The following is a 20,808-nucleotide window of genomic DNA, read 5'->3' on the forward strand; positions in this document are numbered from 1 at the left end:
TGCAACATTCATCTGATTCTATCCCGTATGTCTCCTCCAGCCAGACTAATTCTTCAAGCTTTAGGGTCTATGGCACCAGCAGTAGTCCTACTACCTTAGCATGTTACTATGTGCTTGTTTTTCAATGGACTGTAGCTGTTCGATGGTCTATACTTCGACAATCCCTATTTTATCCAGTCAAGCTTACAGCAATTTGCAAACATGACATCCATTGGTGGATCCAGTCAGATGACATTTACCTAGGCCGTTCTTTTATTTTACCACCCCCATGGCCACAGTGACTACAGATGACTCCCAATTGGAGTGGGGGGCATTACTTGGGAAGGACAGTCCAAAGCACATGCCCCCCCCCCCCCAAGAGACCAATTTGCATATCAACATTATGGAGATGAGAGCAGTCCTTTTAGTGTTGCAAGCATTTCTGGATGCTCTTCCTCTAGCAACTATTGCTATTCTGACTGACAACATGTCTGTAGTTTAGTACATCAGCAAACAAGGGGGAACTTGGTCTTACCCTCTCTACCGGTAGGCTATGAGAGTTTGGTAATGGGTGATCTCCACAGACTGCTTTCTAGTTGAAATGCACATGTCTACTGAAATCCAGTGTAGTAGAGGACAAACTCAGCAGGCCCATTCTGATGCTTCATGAGTGTTGTCTCAACCATTCAGTGGTGGAAAAGATTTTCTGTCATTGGGGACACCCTTGCTGCAAACTCTTTGCATCTCCCCACAAGTGTAGCAGATATTTTGTGTTGATCTCCCCTCAGAGGGATTCACCAAGAGAAGCTGTATGGTTATCCCCCACTTCCTTTAATCCCCAAATTTCTACAGAAACAATTCAGTTGAAGAGCTCAGTCATCCTCATTGCTTCATTCTGGCCTGGCCAGGTGTGGTTCTCCTTCCTTTGGTCTCTTATTCATTTTCCTCCCTAAATATTGGGCCCATCTTCAGATCTTCTCTCACATACCAAAGGGATGAGTCATCCCAATATCCAAGTCCTCAAACTAACCTTATGGTTTTTCCAGTTCCAATAATAACCAGACAGCCCAGGCTTTCTTCCCCGGTTCATACCATTTTATTATCCTCACAAGAAAACTCCACCAAAAAAGTGTACAAGTGCAAATGGAAAAGATTTTCCCTTTGGCATTCAGAAATAATGTTGACCCCTTTGCTGCTCTTGTCTCTGCTGTTCTTGATTTTGTGGCTGCTCATGTCAAAGAAGGAGCTAGTTTTTCTATGATTAAATTACAGTTGCTAGCCATATCAAATTTTCATACAGGAGATAAAAATATTGTTTGCTCTCATCCAAGATATGTAGAGCTTTTTTGAAAGGCACTTTTCTCCTTAGATCCCCAGTAAAAGATCCTTCACCTCCCTGGGATCTGACTGTAGTACTACAAGGTCTTACTCAGAAACCCATTGAACCTTCAGCAAAAAATGATTTAAAATTCCTATCGTAGAAAACAGCCTTCTTAGTAGGTATTAATTCTGCAGAAAGAATTTCTGAACTCCATGATCTATCATCAAAAACTCCATACATTATTTTCTATAAAAACAGGGAAACTTTACAGACAAACCCTTCCTTTTTACCTAAAGTGGCTTCTGAATATAACATTAACTAATCCATTCATTTACTGGTCTTCTTTCCAAGTTTTTCAAACAAAGGAGAATGCATGCTGCATCTCCTAGATATGAACAGACAGTTACATTTTTATTTACACAGGAGTAAACAAATCAGGAAATCAGACCAGCTGTTTGTATTCTTCTAAACAAATTGACTGGATTATCCAGTATCTAAAGTTACATTGGCTAAATGGATAACTGACTGCATTTTTTGGATCTATTCCCAACAATGTATTTCTCTACCAAGACTGTCTAAAGACACTCAACTAGAACCATGACGACTTCATCTGCTTTTTGGTTGAGAACTGCTATTGATGATATTTGCACAGCAACCACATGGTCCAATGCTCACTCCTTTGTTACTCATTACAAATTGGACCTAATCTCCAGAAGCAGAGCTGACTTTGGTTCAGCTGTTCTCCGGAATATCCTTCCATGAGGGCCACCCAAGATTCACGTAGCTGGGGACTCTGACCCATTCAGTGAGGAAGAATGAAAAGGACAACATCAGATTTAAAAGTTATGTACTCACCATAACGGGTCTATATTCGAACATAGAAGTTTCAGAACTTCGAATGTTCTAATATAGAACCCAATTCAGCGAACGCTGACAACATTGAACATTCATTCCTAGGGAAAAAAATTCACTGTTCCAAAACATATACACACAACACAAGCACACCAAACAAACAGCAATCCACACACATACACCTAAAATCTTACATCTAACCCTACACTAAACTGTACATACACCACTAACTATCCACTTACCTTAACCCAAACCCTAACCCTAAGGTCCGTCACTATCGCACACTCACCTCACCCGCGCCCTAACCCTAACTCACCTACCCTGCCCTAACCCTCAAGTCCACACAATCGCACACTTACCTGACCCGTGCCCTAACAGTAACTCACCTAACCTGCCCTAACCCTCACGTCCACACAATCGCATACTTACCTGAACCCAACCCATGACATTCCTCCACAGCTCTGAAAATAGCGAAGTGACAGAAACAGACAACCAATTTATTTCCCTGGGAAAAAAATTGGTTTTCTGCAGCTTCGCTATTTTCAGCGTTCGCTGAATAGGGTTCGATATTAGAACATTCAAAGTTCTGAAACTTCGATGTTCTAATATAGAACCACCATAACTAGGCATCTGTGTTGTCCATTTTCATTCTTTGACAACTTCCCTCATCCATCCCCTTCATATAATCTTCTGGAGGGACATGTTAGATTTCTTAATGGAATTTATAGTTATGGGTATGAGCACTATTCTTTGAGCTATCCCTTTCTTTAACTAATTAATGGGGCTCTTATGGCAACAAACTCAATCTGAGGTATTGAGGATGGACTAGGGCATTATAGGTAGAGGGAGGAGCTCAACAGTTGGATCCAAAGTCTGAATTTTGTGGCCGAGTCAGATACGAGGATTGAATCCGTAACCCATTTGCTGAGGAAGAATAAAAATGAACAACACAAATGCCTAGTTATGGTGAGTACATAACTTTTAATTTATTATTACCTGATTTGAAGGGATATTTTAGAGCTACACAAACAGACGGTTATAGGTCAAAGTGGAAAGAGATGATGATGAAACAGTGGGGATGTTCAAGAAATAAAGAGATTGAGATTTGGATGCAGATCCTTTTGGAGAATAACAACAGTCATACAGAATATTATATTCATAAAGCTGCAGAAAGTATTCTAAGAATTAAGCCAACACAGGAATGGAGAAAAGAGATTTGCCAATGGGGATGCTTGCAATTAGGGGTAGAGAAAATAGGCAGGAGAGGGCAGGAATCTACTGGAGAAAACTGGAAGAAGAACCAAGGTACTGGGATAAAAAATAGAGAAGGAAAAGTAGTAGAGTGGGATGACACAAAGAAGTTTGGTCTGCAAGTTAGAGACTGTCTTCCCTACCAGGAATTTAGATCAGAATTTAGGCAAACATAAAGGGATAGGGTAATCCTAAGTGAAAGACATGCTGCAGTAGAGCATGTTGTGGAATCTAGAACATAACTATATGCAGCAATCAGAGAAGGTTAGAAAATTTTGGGATGAGAGACTGGGGAGACAATTTACAAAGGAACAATGACAGGACATACACAGGGCTCTCAAATATGTAACAAACTCCTAAAGGTTTAGGATTTTTGCTTGGAAGTGTTTGTATAGGTATTTATGCCCCAAACAGACTTCCAAGAATTTTTCCTCAGCTAGATGGCAAATGTTGGAGGTGGGATGGAGAAGAAAGAGTAAACGGAAGTGTAAGGAGTTGGCAGATTTCAAAAATTTCCTACAGAGTACTTTGTCAGAAATATTGGGTGCACAAATGGCTGTAATTAAGGATATGAGTCATGAGCTTTGACACAGAATCTGAATTGCATAGACATAGTTAAGTTTAAAATGGTAGAATCACAACAAAGATATTATGACTTATTATGAGTGGATTTTCCTCCTGTTTTGCCAGCATTAGAGGATGTCATCTTTTGAGCCAGTAGTTTGCCTAACAGTCAGCAACCTGCCCTCAAGAAATCTGACAAGTTGTATAGTGTTTCTCAGACCCACAAATATATATTTTTTAAAATCTTATTTCAGACCCTGCAGTAATTTCTCTCTAAAAAAATCTGCTGCCAAGCATCTTATGACAGCTAACTGTACTTTTTCTACCAAACTGTACTTTTTTTACAGTATCTGTTAACTCTCATGATGGCTGTACTTTTTCTACCAAAGATTACAAACACTTTGATAGGTTTGGGAAGAAATTATATACTTATTCCACCCCAGCTTTCAGAACAGAGAAATATATGGTTCACTTGTCTAAGTTTCTGCTGGCTATCTTTGACAACATAAGAACGTTAATTGATGAATTCCCTTCTTCTGAGATGAAGGCATCTCTGACTTCTTTAGTATCTGCTGTGTTTTTAGTAACCAGATACTTTCTAAATGTCCTTATGGCACTGCTGATGCTGTTACTAGAGCAGCTGCCACTGCATCAGTAATAAACAGATTTGCCTGTCTGTGTTTCCAGAATTTACCACAGGATGTAAAAGCTGGGCTTCTGAATACCTCTTTTAATAAAGAGGTACTATTTGGTCCTTCCTCTGTTGTGGTCCTTGAAGAATTTGATGAGAGGAGAAAGTTAATTCAAATGATTATGTAGATTTTCAACCCTCCATGCTAAAATACAATAGAAACTTTCCTTACAGTTCAGGTTTCTTTTAAAGGAAACAAAATAAACAATTTCAACAATGCACAGGTGAACAAAATTTCAGAAAGCAGTGACATGGGATCCTCCCATAACCAAGGGCATTCTAAGAAAGCAGACTGATATATTCTAGTAAAGCTATCCCAAAGTCAAGGTCTTCACTTCTCTTTTTGGCAACAAGTAACCTCAGACACTTGGATTCTATGAATCATTCACAAAGGCTACAATTGGCAGTGAGACTCCAATCCTCCTTTTCAATGGATTTCTCTGCACATGTCATTCCAATCACACTGTTTCTCCCTACCATAGATCAAGTGTTATTTCAGGGAGTCATTGTGCCTTTTCCCCCCAGATCAAACAGAGAAATGGTTCTATTCAGGAATCTTTCTGTACCAGAGAAAGATGGGAACTGAGGACCTGTTCTAGGCATTTCTTTTATAAATAGTCACTTCAGAATCCCAAAACTGAAAATGCTCTTTTTACAGTATCTGTTAACTCTCATCTACATCTCCGTTTTCTATTAACTCTGGCTTTAAAAGATTCTTCTCTTTACATTCTAGTCCCCAAATATTTCAGTTGCATTTTACATGTTTCTGTGTCTGGTTTAAATTTTCAGTGCTCTGCCTTATCATTTGTCTTCAGCTCCAAGGGTGTTAGCAAAATTCCTGACTCCTGTTATAGTCCATTGCTGGTTACCTTATTTTTGCAGATTCTTTTACAAGTTGAAAATAATCTCTAGATTAGTTAAAGAACCGTTTTCTCAGTCTGGGATTTCAGGTGAAAATAGAGAAATTGTCTATTGCTTCTTGTAAGATAGTGTTTTTGAGGTGTCTCCTCGATATTTCCCTCATGATGGCTTTTTCTTTGTACGTTCTACTTGTCAAGTTCCTTTATTTTTTAGACACACCTTTATTGAATTATCACTTGTGACCTAGACAATTTTACATTTATACAAAAGTAATCTATCTAATCTTAATAAACATTATACTTCACATATATTGCTGTATACTTATAACTTAAGCAACATCATATAAATTATTCAAATCCTGCCCCCCTTTTTTAAACAAGAAACAACTTTATTAAACCATCAATTAAATAAGCAGTCATACATTTATATAAATGAAAACAAACAACACCAACACAATCCTAGTTGCAAGCATTTTACATCACAGACCATACTGACACACTCCCAGTTGCAAACATTATACATCATGTATAATCTACCCAATCATATTCAGTCAAACTTAGCTCATTTAAGTCCTACCTTCTTTTAAACCTCCTTCCTGACCTGTATGTATTATTCCCACAATTCCCACAATTCCCATTTTTCCTATGTAGTTTGCTCCTCCCATTTTCTAAAGATCACAATTCCAGTTGTTTTATCTCTGTTGCTATATTCACTTCTTCTGATATATTTAGTTTAGATTTTGATTTCCATTTTCTAGTAATTGCTTTTTTGGCTAGGGTTGCCACCCCTCCATTTTTTTTCTGGACTATCCGGTAGTCCGGAAAACACTGTACAAACTCCAGTATTCTGTTTCAAAAAAGGAAACAGACTGTCGGAGTTTGTAAATATGCTTTTCTGTAAAAAAGCATAGTAAATCAGCCGAAAACAAGCAGTGGGAATGGAAAAAGAGGGCGTTCCCTACTGAGTGATGCCACAGTGGCATCACAAAATGGGCGAGATATGGTTGGGAGAGGGGGTTGGGTGGGCAGGGTTACTGGTGATGTGAGGGGTGTGGCTTTACTCCTGTTTTAGCCACAAGGAAAAGTGGCAACCCTATTTTTGGCAGCCACCATAATTAGACACAGGAAGGCCTTACCATATCTAGGCAATTCCAATTCTGCATCATAACTCAGAAAAATTATCTCCTTCGTCACACCAATCTGCCCATGCAACATCTCTGACAGTGCATCCTGCAGAGAATCGTTAGAGTCCTCCACCCCACCGAACTCCAAGAAAACATGTTTCAAGTACCTCTTTCCTCCCCGTCACACATCCAGCATTTGCTGTCTACCTGAGGAAAAACTCTCTGGAGTCTACTTGAGTATAAAAATATCTATGTAAACATTTCCAAGCAAAAATCCTAAATCTTCTAGATTTTGTTGTGTATTTGGGAGATATGTGTATATCCTCCCACTGTTTTTTGGTGAATTGCTTATCCAATCTTTATTCCCATTCCTTTCTAACCTCCTCTGATTGATTCTTATAGTGATAATGCAATATTTTGTATGCTATACTAATTATTACTTTTTTAATGGCAGCTTCTGTTCTACTGGTCCAGTACCTAGTCTTTCATTTAGGACCCCCTATTTCTTTCTCTTTGCCTGTACTCTGATATCAGTCCTTGATTGAGAAGGCAATCTCTAACCTGCAGTCAAAATAAATTATTGACCTATTCCTATTCTATTACCTTTCCCTGTCTAGTTATTTGCTCCCACTACCTTTGTTCCTTTGCCAGTTTTCTGCAATAAATTCCAACCACCTCTTGCCTATTGCCTACATCCCTAATTGTAGTCACCCCTATTGGCAGAAACTCCTTTCATGTTCTTCCTCAGGACAAAATCATATTTTACAAAGCCCAGTTTCTGATATTCTCCAACCAGCCACTCACATATGCCAGGGAATATCTCAGGATTCCATGTTTCATGACCTCTGCAATTCTTTTCCTTTGGCCTGACATCACATGAGGAATATTCAGTGGGTCCTTAGATCATTTTGGATCCAGCACCAACACCCCATATCACTTCAGATTCCATTACTGGGATTTGTAAAAAGGGAGTCACTCTGATTGGTGGAACAACTATCCCTCAACCCAGGTCTTCCCTTTTTCCTTCCAGACTCTACACAGTTTGCAACTACAGATACCTCAGACTTTGTTTGGGAAACTGTATCCAAGGGGTGAAAGTCTTGGACAAATGTGTAGTGGACTGATTCATAAACAAGTTGGGGGTGCCAGATCCTACTCCCTTTGCAGTCTAGTAGTGAGGGAACCAGCAACTCGGCACAATCTATACATATATTTTATTTATTTATTTATTTATTTATTTTACATTTGTTGACCGGGATAGTCCGTCTGGATTACATGTCCATTTTCAGCGGAGGCCCGGGGAGAAAAGCTCCACTGTGACAGTAATTAATACAAAAAGATAATACAAATGATTACATTCATACAAAAGTAATTATATTCTAATAATAAACATTAAAAGAGTAAAAATATTTATACAATAGTGAAAATACAAAAAATCAACACAGATTCCGGAGTAGATATTCTTCTATTAAGGACTAAACTTCTTTAGTATTGAAGAGATGAGAAAAGGTAAAGCAGTAAAAAAGGTAGGGGCCCACGGGAAGATCTATGTAGAAGGAGAGAAGGATTAGTCAAGATTGGAGCATTGACAGAGCCAGTTAGTCCTTAAATGGAGATGTAGTTTTTTTTTGAAAGAATTAAGAGAGCTGTTACAGGTGAGACTAGGAGGGAGGGAGTTCCATATTTTTCCAATGGTATTGGTAAAGAGTGAGTCACCTCCTACATTATTGGCTTTGATTGTTTGAACTAGAAGTTTATTTGAGGAACGCAAACTTCTGAGGTTATTGTAGGGTATGATTAGGTTATTCAGAGCTGGCGTTTTTTCAGGCTGGTTCAAGATTTTAAATGCTTCTATCAGTTGGGTCTGTTTTAGAAGGTTAGGGTATTCAATCCAATCTAGGTTATTTAGATTAATACAGTGATGTGTTCTGTAGGGCATACCTGTGGCAAATCTGGCAATATGATTATAGCAGCGTTCTAGTTTATTTAGTTCAGATGTGTTGAGGTTAGTGAGTATGGGAGATGCATATAGGAGGGTGGAGAGAAGATGTGAGCGGGCCAGTGTCACTTTTGCAATAGGAGTTAGAAATGATTTGATCCGATAAAAGGATCCTAGTTTTTTGTTAACGGTTTTAATGGTCTGATTAATATGTATATCAAATTTGAGTTTGTTGTCTATGGAGACTCCTAGTAGTTTGGTATAGGGGTCAGGGGAGATGATAGTCCCATTTTTGGAGTAAATAGAAAAGGATAGCGGTGTGATCTTTTGCGTGGGATGAAATAGTAGTAACTTTGTTTTGTTTGGATTCAGGATCAGTTTACGTTCTAACAGCCAATTTTCTACTGATGTAAAGCAGGACTGGGTTTTTGCTAGTAGGTTAACAGAGGATGTGTCAGAACAAATTAATGTGGAGTCGTCTGCATATTGAATGCAGGTGGCTTCAGGGATGGCTTTATACAGGTCATTTGTAAAGATAGTAAAAAGGAGAGGCCCCAGTATTGATCCTTGGGGTACCCCTATGGTATTTGGTAAGAGTTTAGAGAGTTTTGATTGCCAAAGGACGACTTGTTTCCTATCAGTGAGGTAGTCTATAAACCAGTCTAGAGCTTGTTTATCAAGATGTAGATTATCTAGTGTACGATAGAGGATTTGATGGTTCACCATATCAAAGGCCTTTGATAGGTCAAGGAACAGTGCTGAAGATATTTTTCTGTCATTTCTGTTGTGATCCAACATATAGGCTGTTTACATTCCATCAGAGCAAAATATTGTAGCAGACAAGCTGAACAGGACCAGGACAGACCCCTACAAATGGAAGTTGAACCTGAGGGTCTTCCAGAAATTGGTCCAACTGTGTGGAACTGCTCAAATAGATCTGTTTTCTTCCATTGACAACAGACAGTTAAAGAAATTCTTCTCCAGGACTCGTTACACAAAGGACTGGAAGGCGGATATCTTTTCTTTCCTGTGGACAGGACTATTTCTTTTTTTCCTTTTCACCATATCTTTTGATGTCCAGGATTTGTGTAAAGATTCAGAAGGACACTCCCAGAATAATTGTGATAACTTCCTTTTGACCAAAGCAGCAGTGTTTCTCCTTTCTTTTGAAACTGGCCAAGGGCAATCACCACAGATGCAGAGAGGTCTTCCAGGAGACTATCCACCTGTGTGGATCTAACCAAGTACATCTGTTTGCCTTCATTCACAACAAACAGTTAAAGAAATTCTGTACCAGGACACCTTGCAGAAAAGCTGGAAAACAGGTGCTTTCACTTTCCTATGGATGGGAATGTACCTTGTTGTCCCCTCCCCTGCAGAGAGGTCTTCCAGGAGACTATCCAACTGTGTGGATCTAACCAAGTACATCTGTTTGCCTTCATTCACAACAAACAGTTAAAGAAATTCTGTACCATGACACCTTGCAGAAAAGCCTGGAAAACAGGTGCTTTCACTTTCCTATGGATGGGAATGTACCTTGTTGTCCCCTCCCCTCCCCCCTTCCATCTGATGACCAGAGTTTTTCTAAGGGTACAGAAGACTCTCCAAAAGCACTTCTGGTACCTCCCTTTTGGCCCAGACAACATTGTTTTTTCCTTCTCATGAATCTCTTCACAGGCAATCATCACAAACCTGCTCACAGAGTAGACCTACTCACATATGAAACTGGATCAATGATTAACCATCTCAACCTACATCTGACTGTCTGGAAGATTGTTGGTTGATCCCATTTAGGCAGCTTTTTTTCTGAAGATGTGCAGCAGGTATTAGAGGCTAGGAGATCTAATGCTAGAAAAGCATATTTGCCATAGTGGAAGATACTTTCTAGATGATGTCACAGGAGAGACAAGGACCCACCCAGACATGAGACCCCACTGGTTCTCCAGTACCTGTGTATCCTTCAGTTCTGTCAAGGTGCATCTGCCTGCCATTTCAGCCTATCTGCTATTGGATTTCACCCCTTTTTCCTCTCTCCAATTAAAGCTATTTCTGAAAGAGTTGTTACATATCTGACCACTAGAAAACAAAAAAACAGAGTACAAGGATTAGACCAGATAAAATCACTGTACATAGCAGATGTAAGAGACTCTGTCTTTGATGCCTTCCCCTGTGAGAGGAAGTTTCAAATAGTTTATTCAGTTAAGTAGGTAGGTGGGCATGTGTTCTTTTTCTAATGCAGATCTAGGAGACTCTCTCTTTCTTTCTGATGACCTCCTTGTAAGAGGAATAAAGACACCTTGTTGAAGTTTCAGGTAGTTTATTCAGTTAAGTAGGTAGCTGGATCTGTGTTCTTGTTCTAATGCAGATCTTGGAGACTCTCTCTGTTTCTCTCTGACTAAAGATGCCATGTTGAAGTTTCAAGTAGCTTATTCAGTTAAGTAGGTATATGGGTGATTGTTCTTGTTCTAATCTAGAAAACAGTTAACTCAGTTGTGGGATCTTAACTCAGTTGAGGGATCTTAACACAGGTTTTCTGAAACAAACTCTTCCTTCATTTGAGTCAGCTTCTCAGGCTGACTTGAAATTCCTGAGTTAGAAAACTTCTGCTCACTGCTCTGATTTTGTCTAGAAGAGTATCTGAGTCACCCTGTGTCTACCCAGTCCTTTTTGATCTTTCACAGCGAACAGTACATTTAAGAAGCAACCCTTCCTTTATGCTGAAGGTTGTGTCTGAGTTTGCCTTAAATCAGTCTATTCATTTCCTTGTGTTCTTTCCTGAACCCCAAGACAGGAGAGAAGGAATTCTACATACCTTGGCTGTCCTCAGGCAATTTGGGTGTCATCTGGACAGGACTAAATATTTCAGAACTTCTGACCAGTTCTTTACTTTCATTGATAAAAAGAAAAAGGACATCCAGTGTCAAATAAGAAATACTACCATTTATAAATGGTTGTCTCATACTATAAATTTTTGTTAATTCTACCATGGAAAGACCCCTCCACCTGAAGGTCAAGGCTCAATCACCTAGAGTTATGGCTACTTCTGTGGCTTTTTGCAAATGGGTATACTCAAGCTATTATCAAGGTAGCAATTTGGTTATCTGTACATACTTTTACTAAACATTACAAGACTGACTGATTTTCCAGGGCCAGAATACGATTTGCTCTGATTATTCTCCAGGGGCTCCTGGACTGGTCTTCTTCATCTTCCCTTGCTGTCTAAGCTTTTGCAATCACCCCATATAGCTTTATGCTACTGCAGCAGTGCTCTCATGATGAACATTGTACAGTTGTGTAAGTGAGCTTTCCATAACAGTAGATGTTCCAGTAGATCACTGTTGCAGTACTAACACCCTCCCATCACCTCCATTATGATGCAACTCTTTTTTGTTCCCTGATAGATATACATTGTCCTTAATCCATTTCCCCTAGGTTGGGGTGGAGTTCCATGTCCCTATCTCTGCAGTGAGATAGATTTAAGGTTTTGGACCTTTAAGTCCACACAATTTTCTGGCTACAGCCTCTCTTGTTTTGAGACAAGTACACTCTGAATTTTGGCACTCAGACATCTGCTTTTATACCAGCATACCATTGTGCTTCTGTGGATGTACTGTGCATGTGAAAGATCCCTGATAACTTTTGTATACTGGCTAGATATCTGTTTTTTGTCAGGATACATCCCATCTGTTATTATGGTAAGGTCACTGTGCAGTGAAAGTACCAAGGTATTAAGATGACCACTGCTTCTCCAGAACTTAGCCTTCCTTCATTGGATAATTCATTTTATCAACCAGTATGTATGACACCTTAGTGCTGTATTCTCTACCATAGCCACAGGAGTTTGCCTTTCCCACTCATGAAGGTGAATTACAGTACTACTTTTCACTTCTGAAGCATGTCAGGATTTGTGTTCATATTTTCAGTACCTTTTTATGAATTTAATATACTGCAAATGCTGGTCTGTTTTCTACAGAGAAAGGGGAACTGTGCATCATCCCTGTTATTTGAGACTGTTTGTACTTTAACAGAAAGGGGCGCTAAAGAAGACTAGTTGTAGGACTGAACTCTGCGGAGCTTCTATTAGCAACTTTCCTTCCTTTAACTGGGTTGTGCTTATTCCTGTCTTTCACAGTCCAGTGGAAATAAAAGGATGACTAAACCATTATGCTTTATGCAGGAGACAGGGAGGGAGGGAGGGAGAGAGAGATACAGGGTTTTAGAGAGCCATTCTCAAGGTCATAAACTCATCAAAGGAGTCTGATTCATTGAAACAGTGTGAGGGTATCAGAGTGGAACTTCAGCAACATGATTTCCAACAGAAGGTCTAGATATAGAAATTGTAGGATTTCTGAATATGTTCTGAATTTCTTTGATCTCCCTCCACTCCCATGATGAACCACCGTGCTGTGATGTTGAGGCGCTTAAAATAAACCAGATATGTGAAATAGCAAAGAGGCAACATCTAATGTCAGCATACATCTAGCAATATGAATGCCATGGTGGCAAGCTTACAGGGGCAAATGATTGAAAACAAGTGGAAAGAATTCACTAAAATTAAGAGCTGCCACAGTTGTCAGGGAGTCGGTGTTGACCTAAGGTAGGCAATACCGGTCAAATATAGGTTCATAGGTTCATACTAGGCTATCTGCCCAAGGGCATTTATAAGCCTAGCCCATAGTTATGTGGCTTTCGCCACCCCTTTAGTTTGAATAAAAACTATGCCTATCATTTTGCTGTGCCTTTGTCAAGCAGTGACACTGAAGTAATCCCTGGGGTATATCTGCAATCTCCCATCCATTGGTCAAGATTCCTCTTGAACAAGGCCAGAGAGGTGCTCTGCCTCACATGTACCGGGATTTTGTTCCACAGCATAGGGAGTCTCTGGGTGATGAATCTGTCCCTCCAGCACGTTCTATTTATAACCGTGTCAAGGTTTAAGTCTCCGCCTTGTGGTTCTGAGGGATCTAGATTTTTGAGGTGAAGCATATTCATCAAATCTGGGTTTGACATGGCCTTATATGTCAGGCACAGGTCACCTCTGAGCAAGCGGTATGAGACTGAATAGAGCTGGAGTTCTTTCAGTCGGGCAGCATAAGACATATTTTTGAGACCCTTTATCCTTTTGGTGAGAAACTTTTGGGGCCTTTCAAGCTGCAGCAGGTGTCTGGTCAGATACATTCGAGCGGGCATTGTACTCAATCATAGGTCTAATAAGTGATGAGTACAGGGGGCGATGACCTCCCTTGATCTAGATGTGAATCCCTGAATGATGAGTTGGGTGATATAGAAGGTTTTCCTAACTACTTTAGCAACATGAGTGTCAAACGAAAGGCTACTGTCAACCTGGGTCCCCAGATCTCTGATGACTTTTCTGTGCTCAGTGGATTGCCACCTATATGGTAGCTAGGGGTAACCTTGTTTTTCCCGAAGGGTATGACTATGCATTTTTTGGCGTTTAACTTCAGGCCATGGCTCTGGCACCAGTTATCTGTTTCTGTGAGGCCCTTCTGGAGGATATCTGTGTCAGATGTGTTTTCGACTATGGCGCCCAGTTTGCAGTCATCTGCAAACTTTGTCAGCCATAACCCTCCTGTGTTTGCTTGTACTTCAGAAAAGTAGATGCCGAACAAGAGTGGACCCAGGACTGAGCCCTGTGGGACACCACTTGTGACAGGCTTTGAGTCTGACATGGCTCCAGCAACTCTGACCCTGTGGGTTCTGTCACTTAGCCAGTTTGCAACCCATCTTGTGATGTATGGGTTTACATTCAAGCTGATGAGTTTTTCGATGATACCTGAGTGGGGTATTGTGTCGAAGGCCTTTGCCAGGTCGAGGTAGGCTGTATGGACTGCCTTTCCTCATCAATGGCCTTGGTGACTGTCTCAAAAAGTCAACCAAGTTTAAGAGGCAGGATCTGCCTTTGACAAAGCCAAACTGAGTTGGATCCAAAGTCTGCAAGTTCCCTATGTCTTTATTTATGAGTTCCATTATGATCCTCTCCATGGCTTTGCAGATAAGGCTTGTCAAGCTAATGGGCGGTAATTTCCAGGGTCTGTGGAGGCACCGCCCTTATGAAGTGGGACCACAGTCGCCGGCGCCACTCCTTGAGTGCGTATCCTGAGGTGAGGCTAAGATTAAACAGCTGTCCTAACTGTGGGTTTAATTCCTCGTTGAGTTCATGAAGCACACAGCCGGGGACACCATCCGGTCCCATGGATGCTGTGTTTTTTGCCTTAGTGAGGGCAGTTCTCACCTGGGCGTTGGAGATGTTTGGGGGGCTACAATCCTCTGGAATAGATATCTCTCCTTTTGGGGGGGAGGGGGGGGAGAAGTTTGCACTGAACCTGTCAGCCAGTATGTTGGCAATGTGTGTAGGTTCAGTAATTTTCACATATGACAAATAAATACATGATGCGATGGAAATGCATGGCTAGAGAACTGAAAAGCTGATGCAATAAGTGAATCCTTTTGTTGTGTATTAGAGAAAGTGGAACCTTAGCAGCTATAGTATCTCTATATGCTGACTTCACAACAGAGAGGTATAATGTGTTCAGTTAGCAGTTTAGGCAGTGGATGAACTGAAATGGAGAACGGTAATAAAGAGCTAATGTCAATTTGCACACCCTGGAGAAAGTGAAATTGATTAGAATTAATGGAGCATCATCTGGAAAGATCCAGAAGACTACTTCAAACACACAAGAATTTAATGATGTCTGCTCACCAGTGAGTGCCTGTATTGTAACCAAGCATTGTGGGTATTGAGAAGCACATGCTCACACTTGGTCTCAGTGTAGTATGTATTGTACTGTGCTTGTCAGACAAGAGGTGCCATTCAAAAGCTCCACCCCTCCCCTGCATGGTGGTACCAGAGTTTCCATCCAGATTTTGAATGATGGGATTAAATTGACTGACTATTTAAGCAAACAAGGCTGTATGGTTATAAAGGAGATGGGATGAAAAATATTCATACAGAAAAGTTTGCAGCACCCGAGACTGACAGCAATAGAGGTATACAAAAAGTGTGGTTTAGATGTAATTCATTCAGAAATTTTCAAAAGCATTCTAGGATAAAAGCAGCCCCCCCACTGCATTATACAGTTACTGGTATAAACCATATGATCAGATGTTTGCTGGTATTATGCTCATTATCAGAATAAATACAGTAGATAATTAGGAGTTGAAGATCATCCCATAAGACTTTCTTGTGAAACAAACCTGAAAGAGATCTTTTTTGATTATAATACTCTACAGGAATGGCCTGAGTAGAGGTATATTGTAGTCAGACATGGCATGGATAATAAAAAAATATTTTAACAAACTCCAACTTAATTAAGCAACTATTTCCACCTTACAACACAGCACAGTCTGCATGCTTGGTGTGCCCACTTTTCTTCTATCAGTGCTCAATAGCCTGTTCAATTGTTCATCCAGCAAAATGTGCCGTGCTGGCAGCTCTGCCTATTTCCCTGGTGCTGCCTCTCAAACTTGTGCTTTCACCTTACTACTCCTGAACACCACTGCATAACTATCACTTCCACCAGTATGTCACTTAAGTACTTTTTCCCTCAGACCTCACCTTTTAAAAGCATGCTCTTACTAGTAACTTTCTTTTTCTTTCCTTATACTTTGTTTTGAACCATTGTTGTACACTTGTCTTAGATTTTATTCATGCCTTACAAACATTTTATCTATTGATATGTACTGTTATCTTTCTGATTTGATGTTGTTAATCTTCTTTCCATTCATCACAAATGGGTTCGGCTCCAATCCCTCGAAACCAAGTTGGCCTATTGCCAAAGCTCGCGCCAGCCAAAAAACTCTTGCGCTAAGCTTCAATCCAGAATGCCCTTCTCCCTGTTACCCCAGATCTCATTTGCCGCATAGCCATAAAGCAATGATGTTAAGTTGTCAATCTCGCCTTCATTCTTGCTGGATGGGTTCGGAGCCGATCCTCGGCTCCGACTCGGCACTTGCTTTAGCTCGAGAACTCCTTTTATCAGCTCGAGGCAACCCTATATACCATGATGCAAGGCGGAACTACCCCAGATCTCGTTTGCCGCTTAGCGAAAGAGGTCTCCTTTACCAGCTGAGGTAAGTTTTTCTTAGTCAAATAAGAAAAAGTGTAGTTAGGGGTTTATTTTTCCCTGTTAGTGTTAGTGTAGTCTGTAATTAGTTACAGCCCACCCTATTCCCTATTTTTCAACCTTTTTATAAACTTTTATAAGTTTTAATTTTAAGTAGTTTAGTCAGGCCTAGTTCCCCTTGGTTATCCCTTCCTGTGTGTTTGTGTAAGGGATTAATTTGTGTGTTTGTGGGGACTGTTTGTGTTCCATCCTCCTAAGGATGTCAAAAGAAGGCAAGGTCTCAGGCTTCAAGAAGTGTGACCAGTGCTGTCAGAAAATGTCTCTGACAGACGGTCACACTTCTTGTGTTTATTGCCTGGGGCCTTTGCACCTGCAGGACTCCTGTGCTTTGTGTCATGCTTTTGGCCAGAGAGTCCTGCAGGAAAGGAGGAATAAACTCATCCTCCGAGGTTTACTTAAACCTGAAGGTTCTCCTCCTAAATCAGGGTCAGGAAAACCTCATAAGCCACCGAAGGCTCAGGCTACAGTGTCCAAGCCTCCTCCGGTGGCTCCGGCTCCGTCAGAGCCGATATCGGCTCCGGCTGGAGTCGATACTTCTTCGACTCAAGTAGTGGGTTCGGTGCCGGCTGGCTCCGATACCCTGACTGCTGTGGCCTTGTCGGCTCCGGCTGGAGCCGACACTTTATCCAGCTTCGGGGCCGAGAAATCCTCGGCTCCATCTGGGGTTCAAGGGACTTCGGCTCCGATGGCTTCGACCCGTAAGAGATCCCGGTCCCCCTCTATTTTGAGTATTCACTCGGCTCCGGGATCTCCTCTTTTGTCGGAGCGGAGCCATCGGAGCCGATCTTTGAGATCTTCCAGGCTGTCTGACCACGACTTGGAGAGGGTGGTAAGCAGGCTGTTGAAGTCTCAGGCACTGGCCCAAATGCTCCATAGCCCGTCTCAATGGCTATAGCCCCAATTCTTGAACTTCCTCCTCCGACTCCACACCAGAGTTCGGGCCGGAGCTTCTTGGGACAGCGACTGTTTCGATGCGGGAGCCGATACATCCTTCGGCTCCGTCGTCCTCGGCTCCGATCTCCTCCTTGAGACCTTCCTTGGAGGGATCCGGTCGTCGGGTTTCCACTGTCGGCTCCGAGGGGGCTAGTGGCATCGGACCCTTGTCCGACCCCGCTCTCCCTCTCGGGGCCTCGGCTTTGGTAAGCTCGGCGCCGACATCGGCCTCGGAGCCTTCTCTCTCTTGGGAGCCGACCATTCCTGTCTCTTCGGAGCGGGTATGTTCCGGCCTCCTGGGGAGAGGAGCCTTTGAGGTGATGAGGAGTGTCCTGGCCTCTGAGCCCGGTCAACGGTCCATCCCTCTAGCTCCTCCCTCATCAGTGCCTGCAGATGCCTCTTGCCAGCCTCTTGCTCTCAGGTCCAGGGATCCATCGCCCCAGGTTTCCCCACTGGGAATTTCCTCCTCTTCCGAGGTTTCTCCTGACCCTGCAGGGGAACCCCCTCGGAAGAGGACGTGTAAGAGGAAACACACAGACTCCCCTGAGTCTACTACATCTGATACCGACTTAGATGAGTCGGAGGGTTCCCCACGGTCCCCCTCTGAGGATGTCTCCTTTTCAGACATCCTTGAGCTCCTCAAACAGAGGGGAATTGGCCCTCCATTGACCCCTCCGAGGATGAGTCGGTATACCTGGAGGCTTTGGATCCCGACCCTCCACCTCCTGGGTGTCTCCGCCTTTCGACCCACTTATGCAGGTAGTGGCTCGGAAGGCTTGGTAACTCCAGATTCTGTGGAACCTGTCCCCAAAGACCATCCAAGTTCATTACGGCCCCGTCGGATAAACAGTTCCTTTCCAAAGGTGTCTCTGTGGATGCTATGGTGGTGGCGGCGGCCACTAAGAAGGAACTGGTGGATCCTTCAGTACCTGTCCATCCTCCTAACAAGGATTCTAGGACCATGGACAGGTATGGAAAGCGGATGTTTTCTTCAGCGACCTTTGCTATGCTCGCTGAATTACCTTTGTCACTTCACCAGGCTTCAACGAGATATTCTCAAGGAACTGGGTGAAGTAGTCCAGGATCCTTCTGCTGCTGGGGCTCAGGAAAAGATTGCCTCACAGCTTGCTATCCTGAATTCCATATCTAACTCCTCCATGCGGCTCATATCTTATGCGGCCGATGGAGCGAGCAGGGCCGCAGGCACAGGAGTTGCTCTTAGGCGCCAAGCCTGGATGCGGCTGTGTAATTTTATGGACCCCTTTAAGGCGTCCTTCACTAATACCGCCTTTGATGGTTCGGCTTTGTTCGGACCTCAAGTGAAGGATACCTTGACCAGGTGTGAGCAGGACGGTAAAACTCTTTCTGCCGTTGGAGTCCAATTTTCCGCTCCTTCTAGACCATATCCCAAGGGTCAGAAGGGGAAGATGTGGTTCCGTAAAGCCCAAGGAGCTACACGGACACACGTGGTCAGTTTACCCCCAGAGGCAGAGGGGGTAACAATAATAGACGCCGCCCTAGAGGCAGGGGGGGTCCTCAGACCAGGGCAACAGGGAGTCTCTTCCTGAGAAGCCTTTTCAGCATCCCTGAGGTGTTGCCCGACTGTCCACCCTTGGAGGCAGTCGGGGGAAGGATTTCACTGTACCCAGTAGCCTGGCAATCCCTATCCCAAGAGAAGTGGGTACAGTCGATTATATCTGAGGGTTACAAGATCCCCTTCGTAAGGTTTCCCGTACCTCCACAATCCCTTCCAGACATCTCACCCGGTCAAAGGGATTTGGCAAAACAGGAGGTTTCAAAACTCCTAGAAAAAAGAGCCGTCCAGACAGTACCGGCAGACCAAGTAGGATCCGGCGTCTACTCAAGATTCTTTTTGGTCCCCAAAAGGACGGGAGATTGGAGACCAATATTAGACCTGAGCAATCTGAACAGATTTGTCAAAAGGCAAGATTCGGATGGTCACGCTTCAGTCCATTCTGCCTTTTCTGGGCAAGGACAACTGGATGTGCTCTATAGACCTTCAGGATGCGTACTATCACATAAAGATTCACAGGCACTCCAGGAGGTTTCTCCGCTTTCGGCTAGGGACCAGTCATTACCAATTCAGAGCCCTGCCCTTTGGCCTCACTTCAGCCCCCAGAGTGTTTACCAAATGCATGGCAGTGGTCACAGCTCACCTGAGAAGTCTAGGATTCCAGGTGTTTCCTTATTTGGACGACTGGCTCCTCTCCGCCACCACCAAGTGTCAGCTTCTTCAGTCCAGAGACTACACCCTTCAGCTTTGCAAGAATCTGGGAATTTCAGTAAATTTCGTAAAATCTTCTCTGCTGCCTTGCCAATCTATCACCTTTATAGGCGCAGAGTTAAATACCGTCAAAATGTTAGCCAGACTAACAGATCAAAGAATTCTGGACATCCAAAAATTTGTTCGGCTTCTGTTACAAAGCAACAAGATCAAAGCCAGGTTTGTCCTGAAAGTTCTAGGCCTAATGGCTGCGGCCATTGTTCTTTTACCACTGGCTCGCTTTCACATGCGTCTCCTGCAGTGGATGTTATTCACGCAGTGGTCGTATCACAATTTTCCGATGAGACACGAAATCTTAGTAACACAGTCGTGCAGGGCTCATCTGGGCTGGTGGATATCTTCCCCTCTTCTTCATCAGGGCCGACCCTTTGTTCCCCCTCCTCCAGTTGCCACAGTCACCACGGATGCCTCTCTGATTGGGTGGGGGGGGCATTATCAGGGCAGGATGGTCCACGGGACGTGGCAACCCATAGAATACCATCTGCACATAAATGTCCTGGAGATGAGAGCAGTGCTTTTAACGTTGCAAGCCCTCGACGACTTTCTTCCCACGGGGACTATTGCAGTACAGACGGACAACATGTCCGTGGTCTGGTACATCAACAAACAGGGCGGAACCAGGTCCTATCCCTTATGTCGAGAAGCTCTCAGACTTTGGCAATGGGCGATCTCTTCTCAGCGGTTTCTGATAGCAACGCACATCTCGGCAGGTCCAACCTATTGGCGGACAGGCTAAGCAGATCTATTCTGATGCCTCACGAGTGGTCTCTCAATCAATCTGTAGTGGATCAGATTTTTCTGAAGTGGGGCACTCCTTGTTGCGATCTTTTCGCTACCCCTCAAAA

At 42.7% G+C, this 20,808-nt stretch overlaps 1 protein-coding gene across 2 annotated transcripts in view; it reads left to right on the top strand.

Annotated features, from left to right (window-relative positions):
• Positions 1-20,808, top strand: part of LOC122808703 (endothelin-converting enzyme 1-like) — a 1,298,251-nt gene that overhangs the window by 496,033 nt on the left and 781,410 nt on the right. The window lies entirely within an intron of this gene.

The sequence above is a fragment of the Protopterus annectens genome, chromosome 8.part0 (assembly GCF_019279795.1).
Source record: "Protopterus annectens isolate FY-2018-M chromosome 8.part0, PAN1.0, whole genome shotgun sequence".
NCBI lineage: Eukaryota > Metazoa > Chordata > Ceratodontiformes > Protopteridae > Protopterus > Protopterus annectens.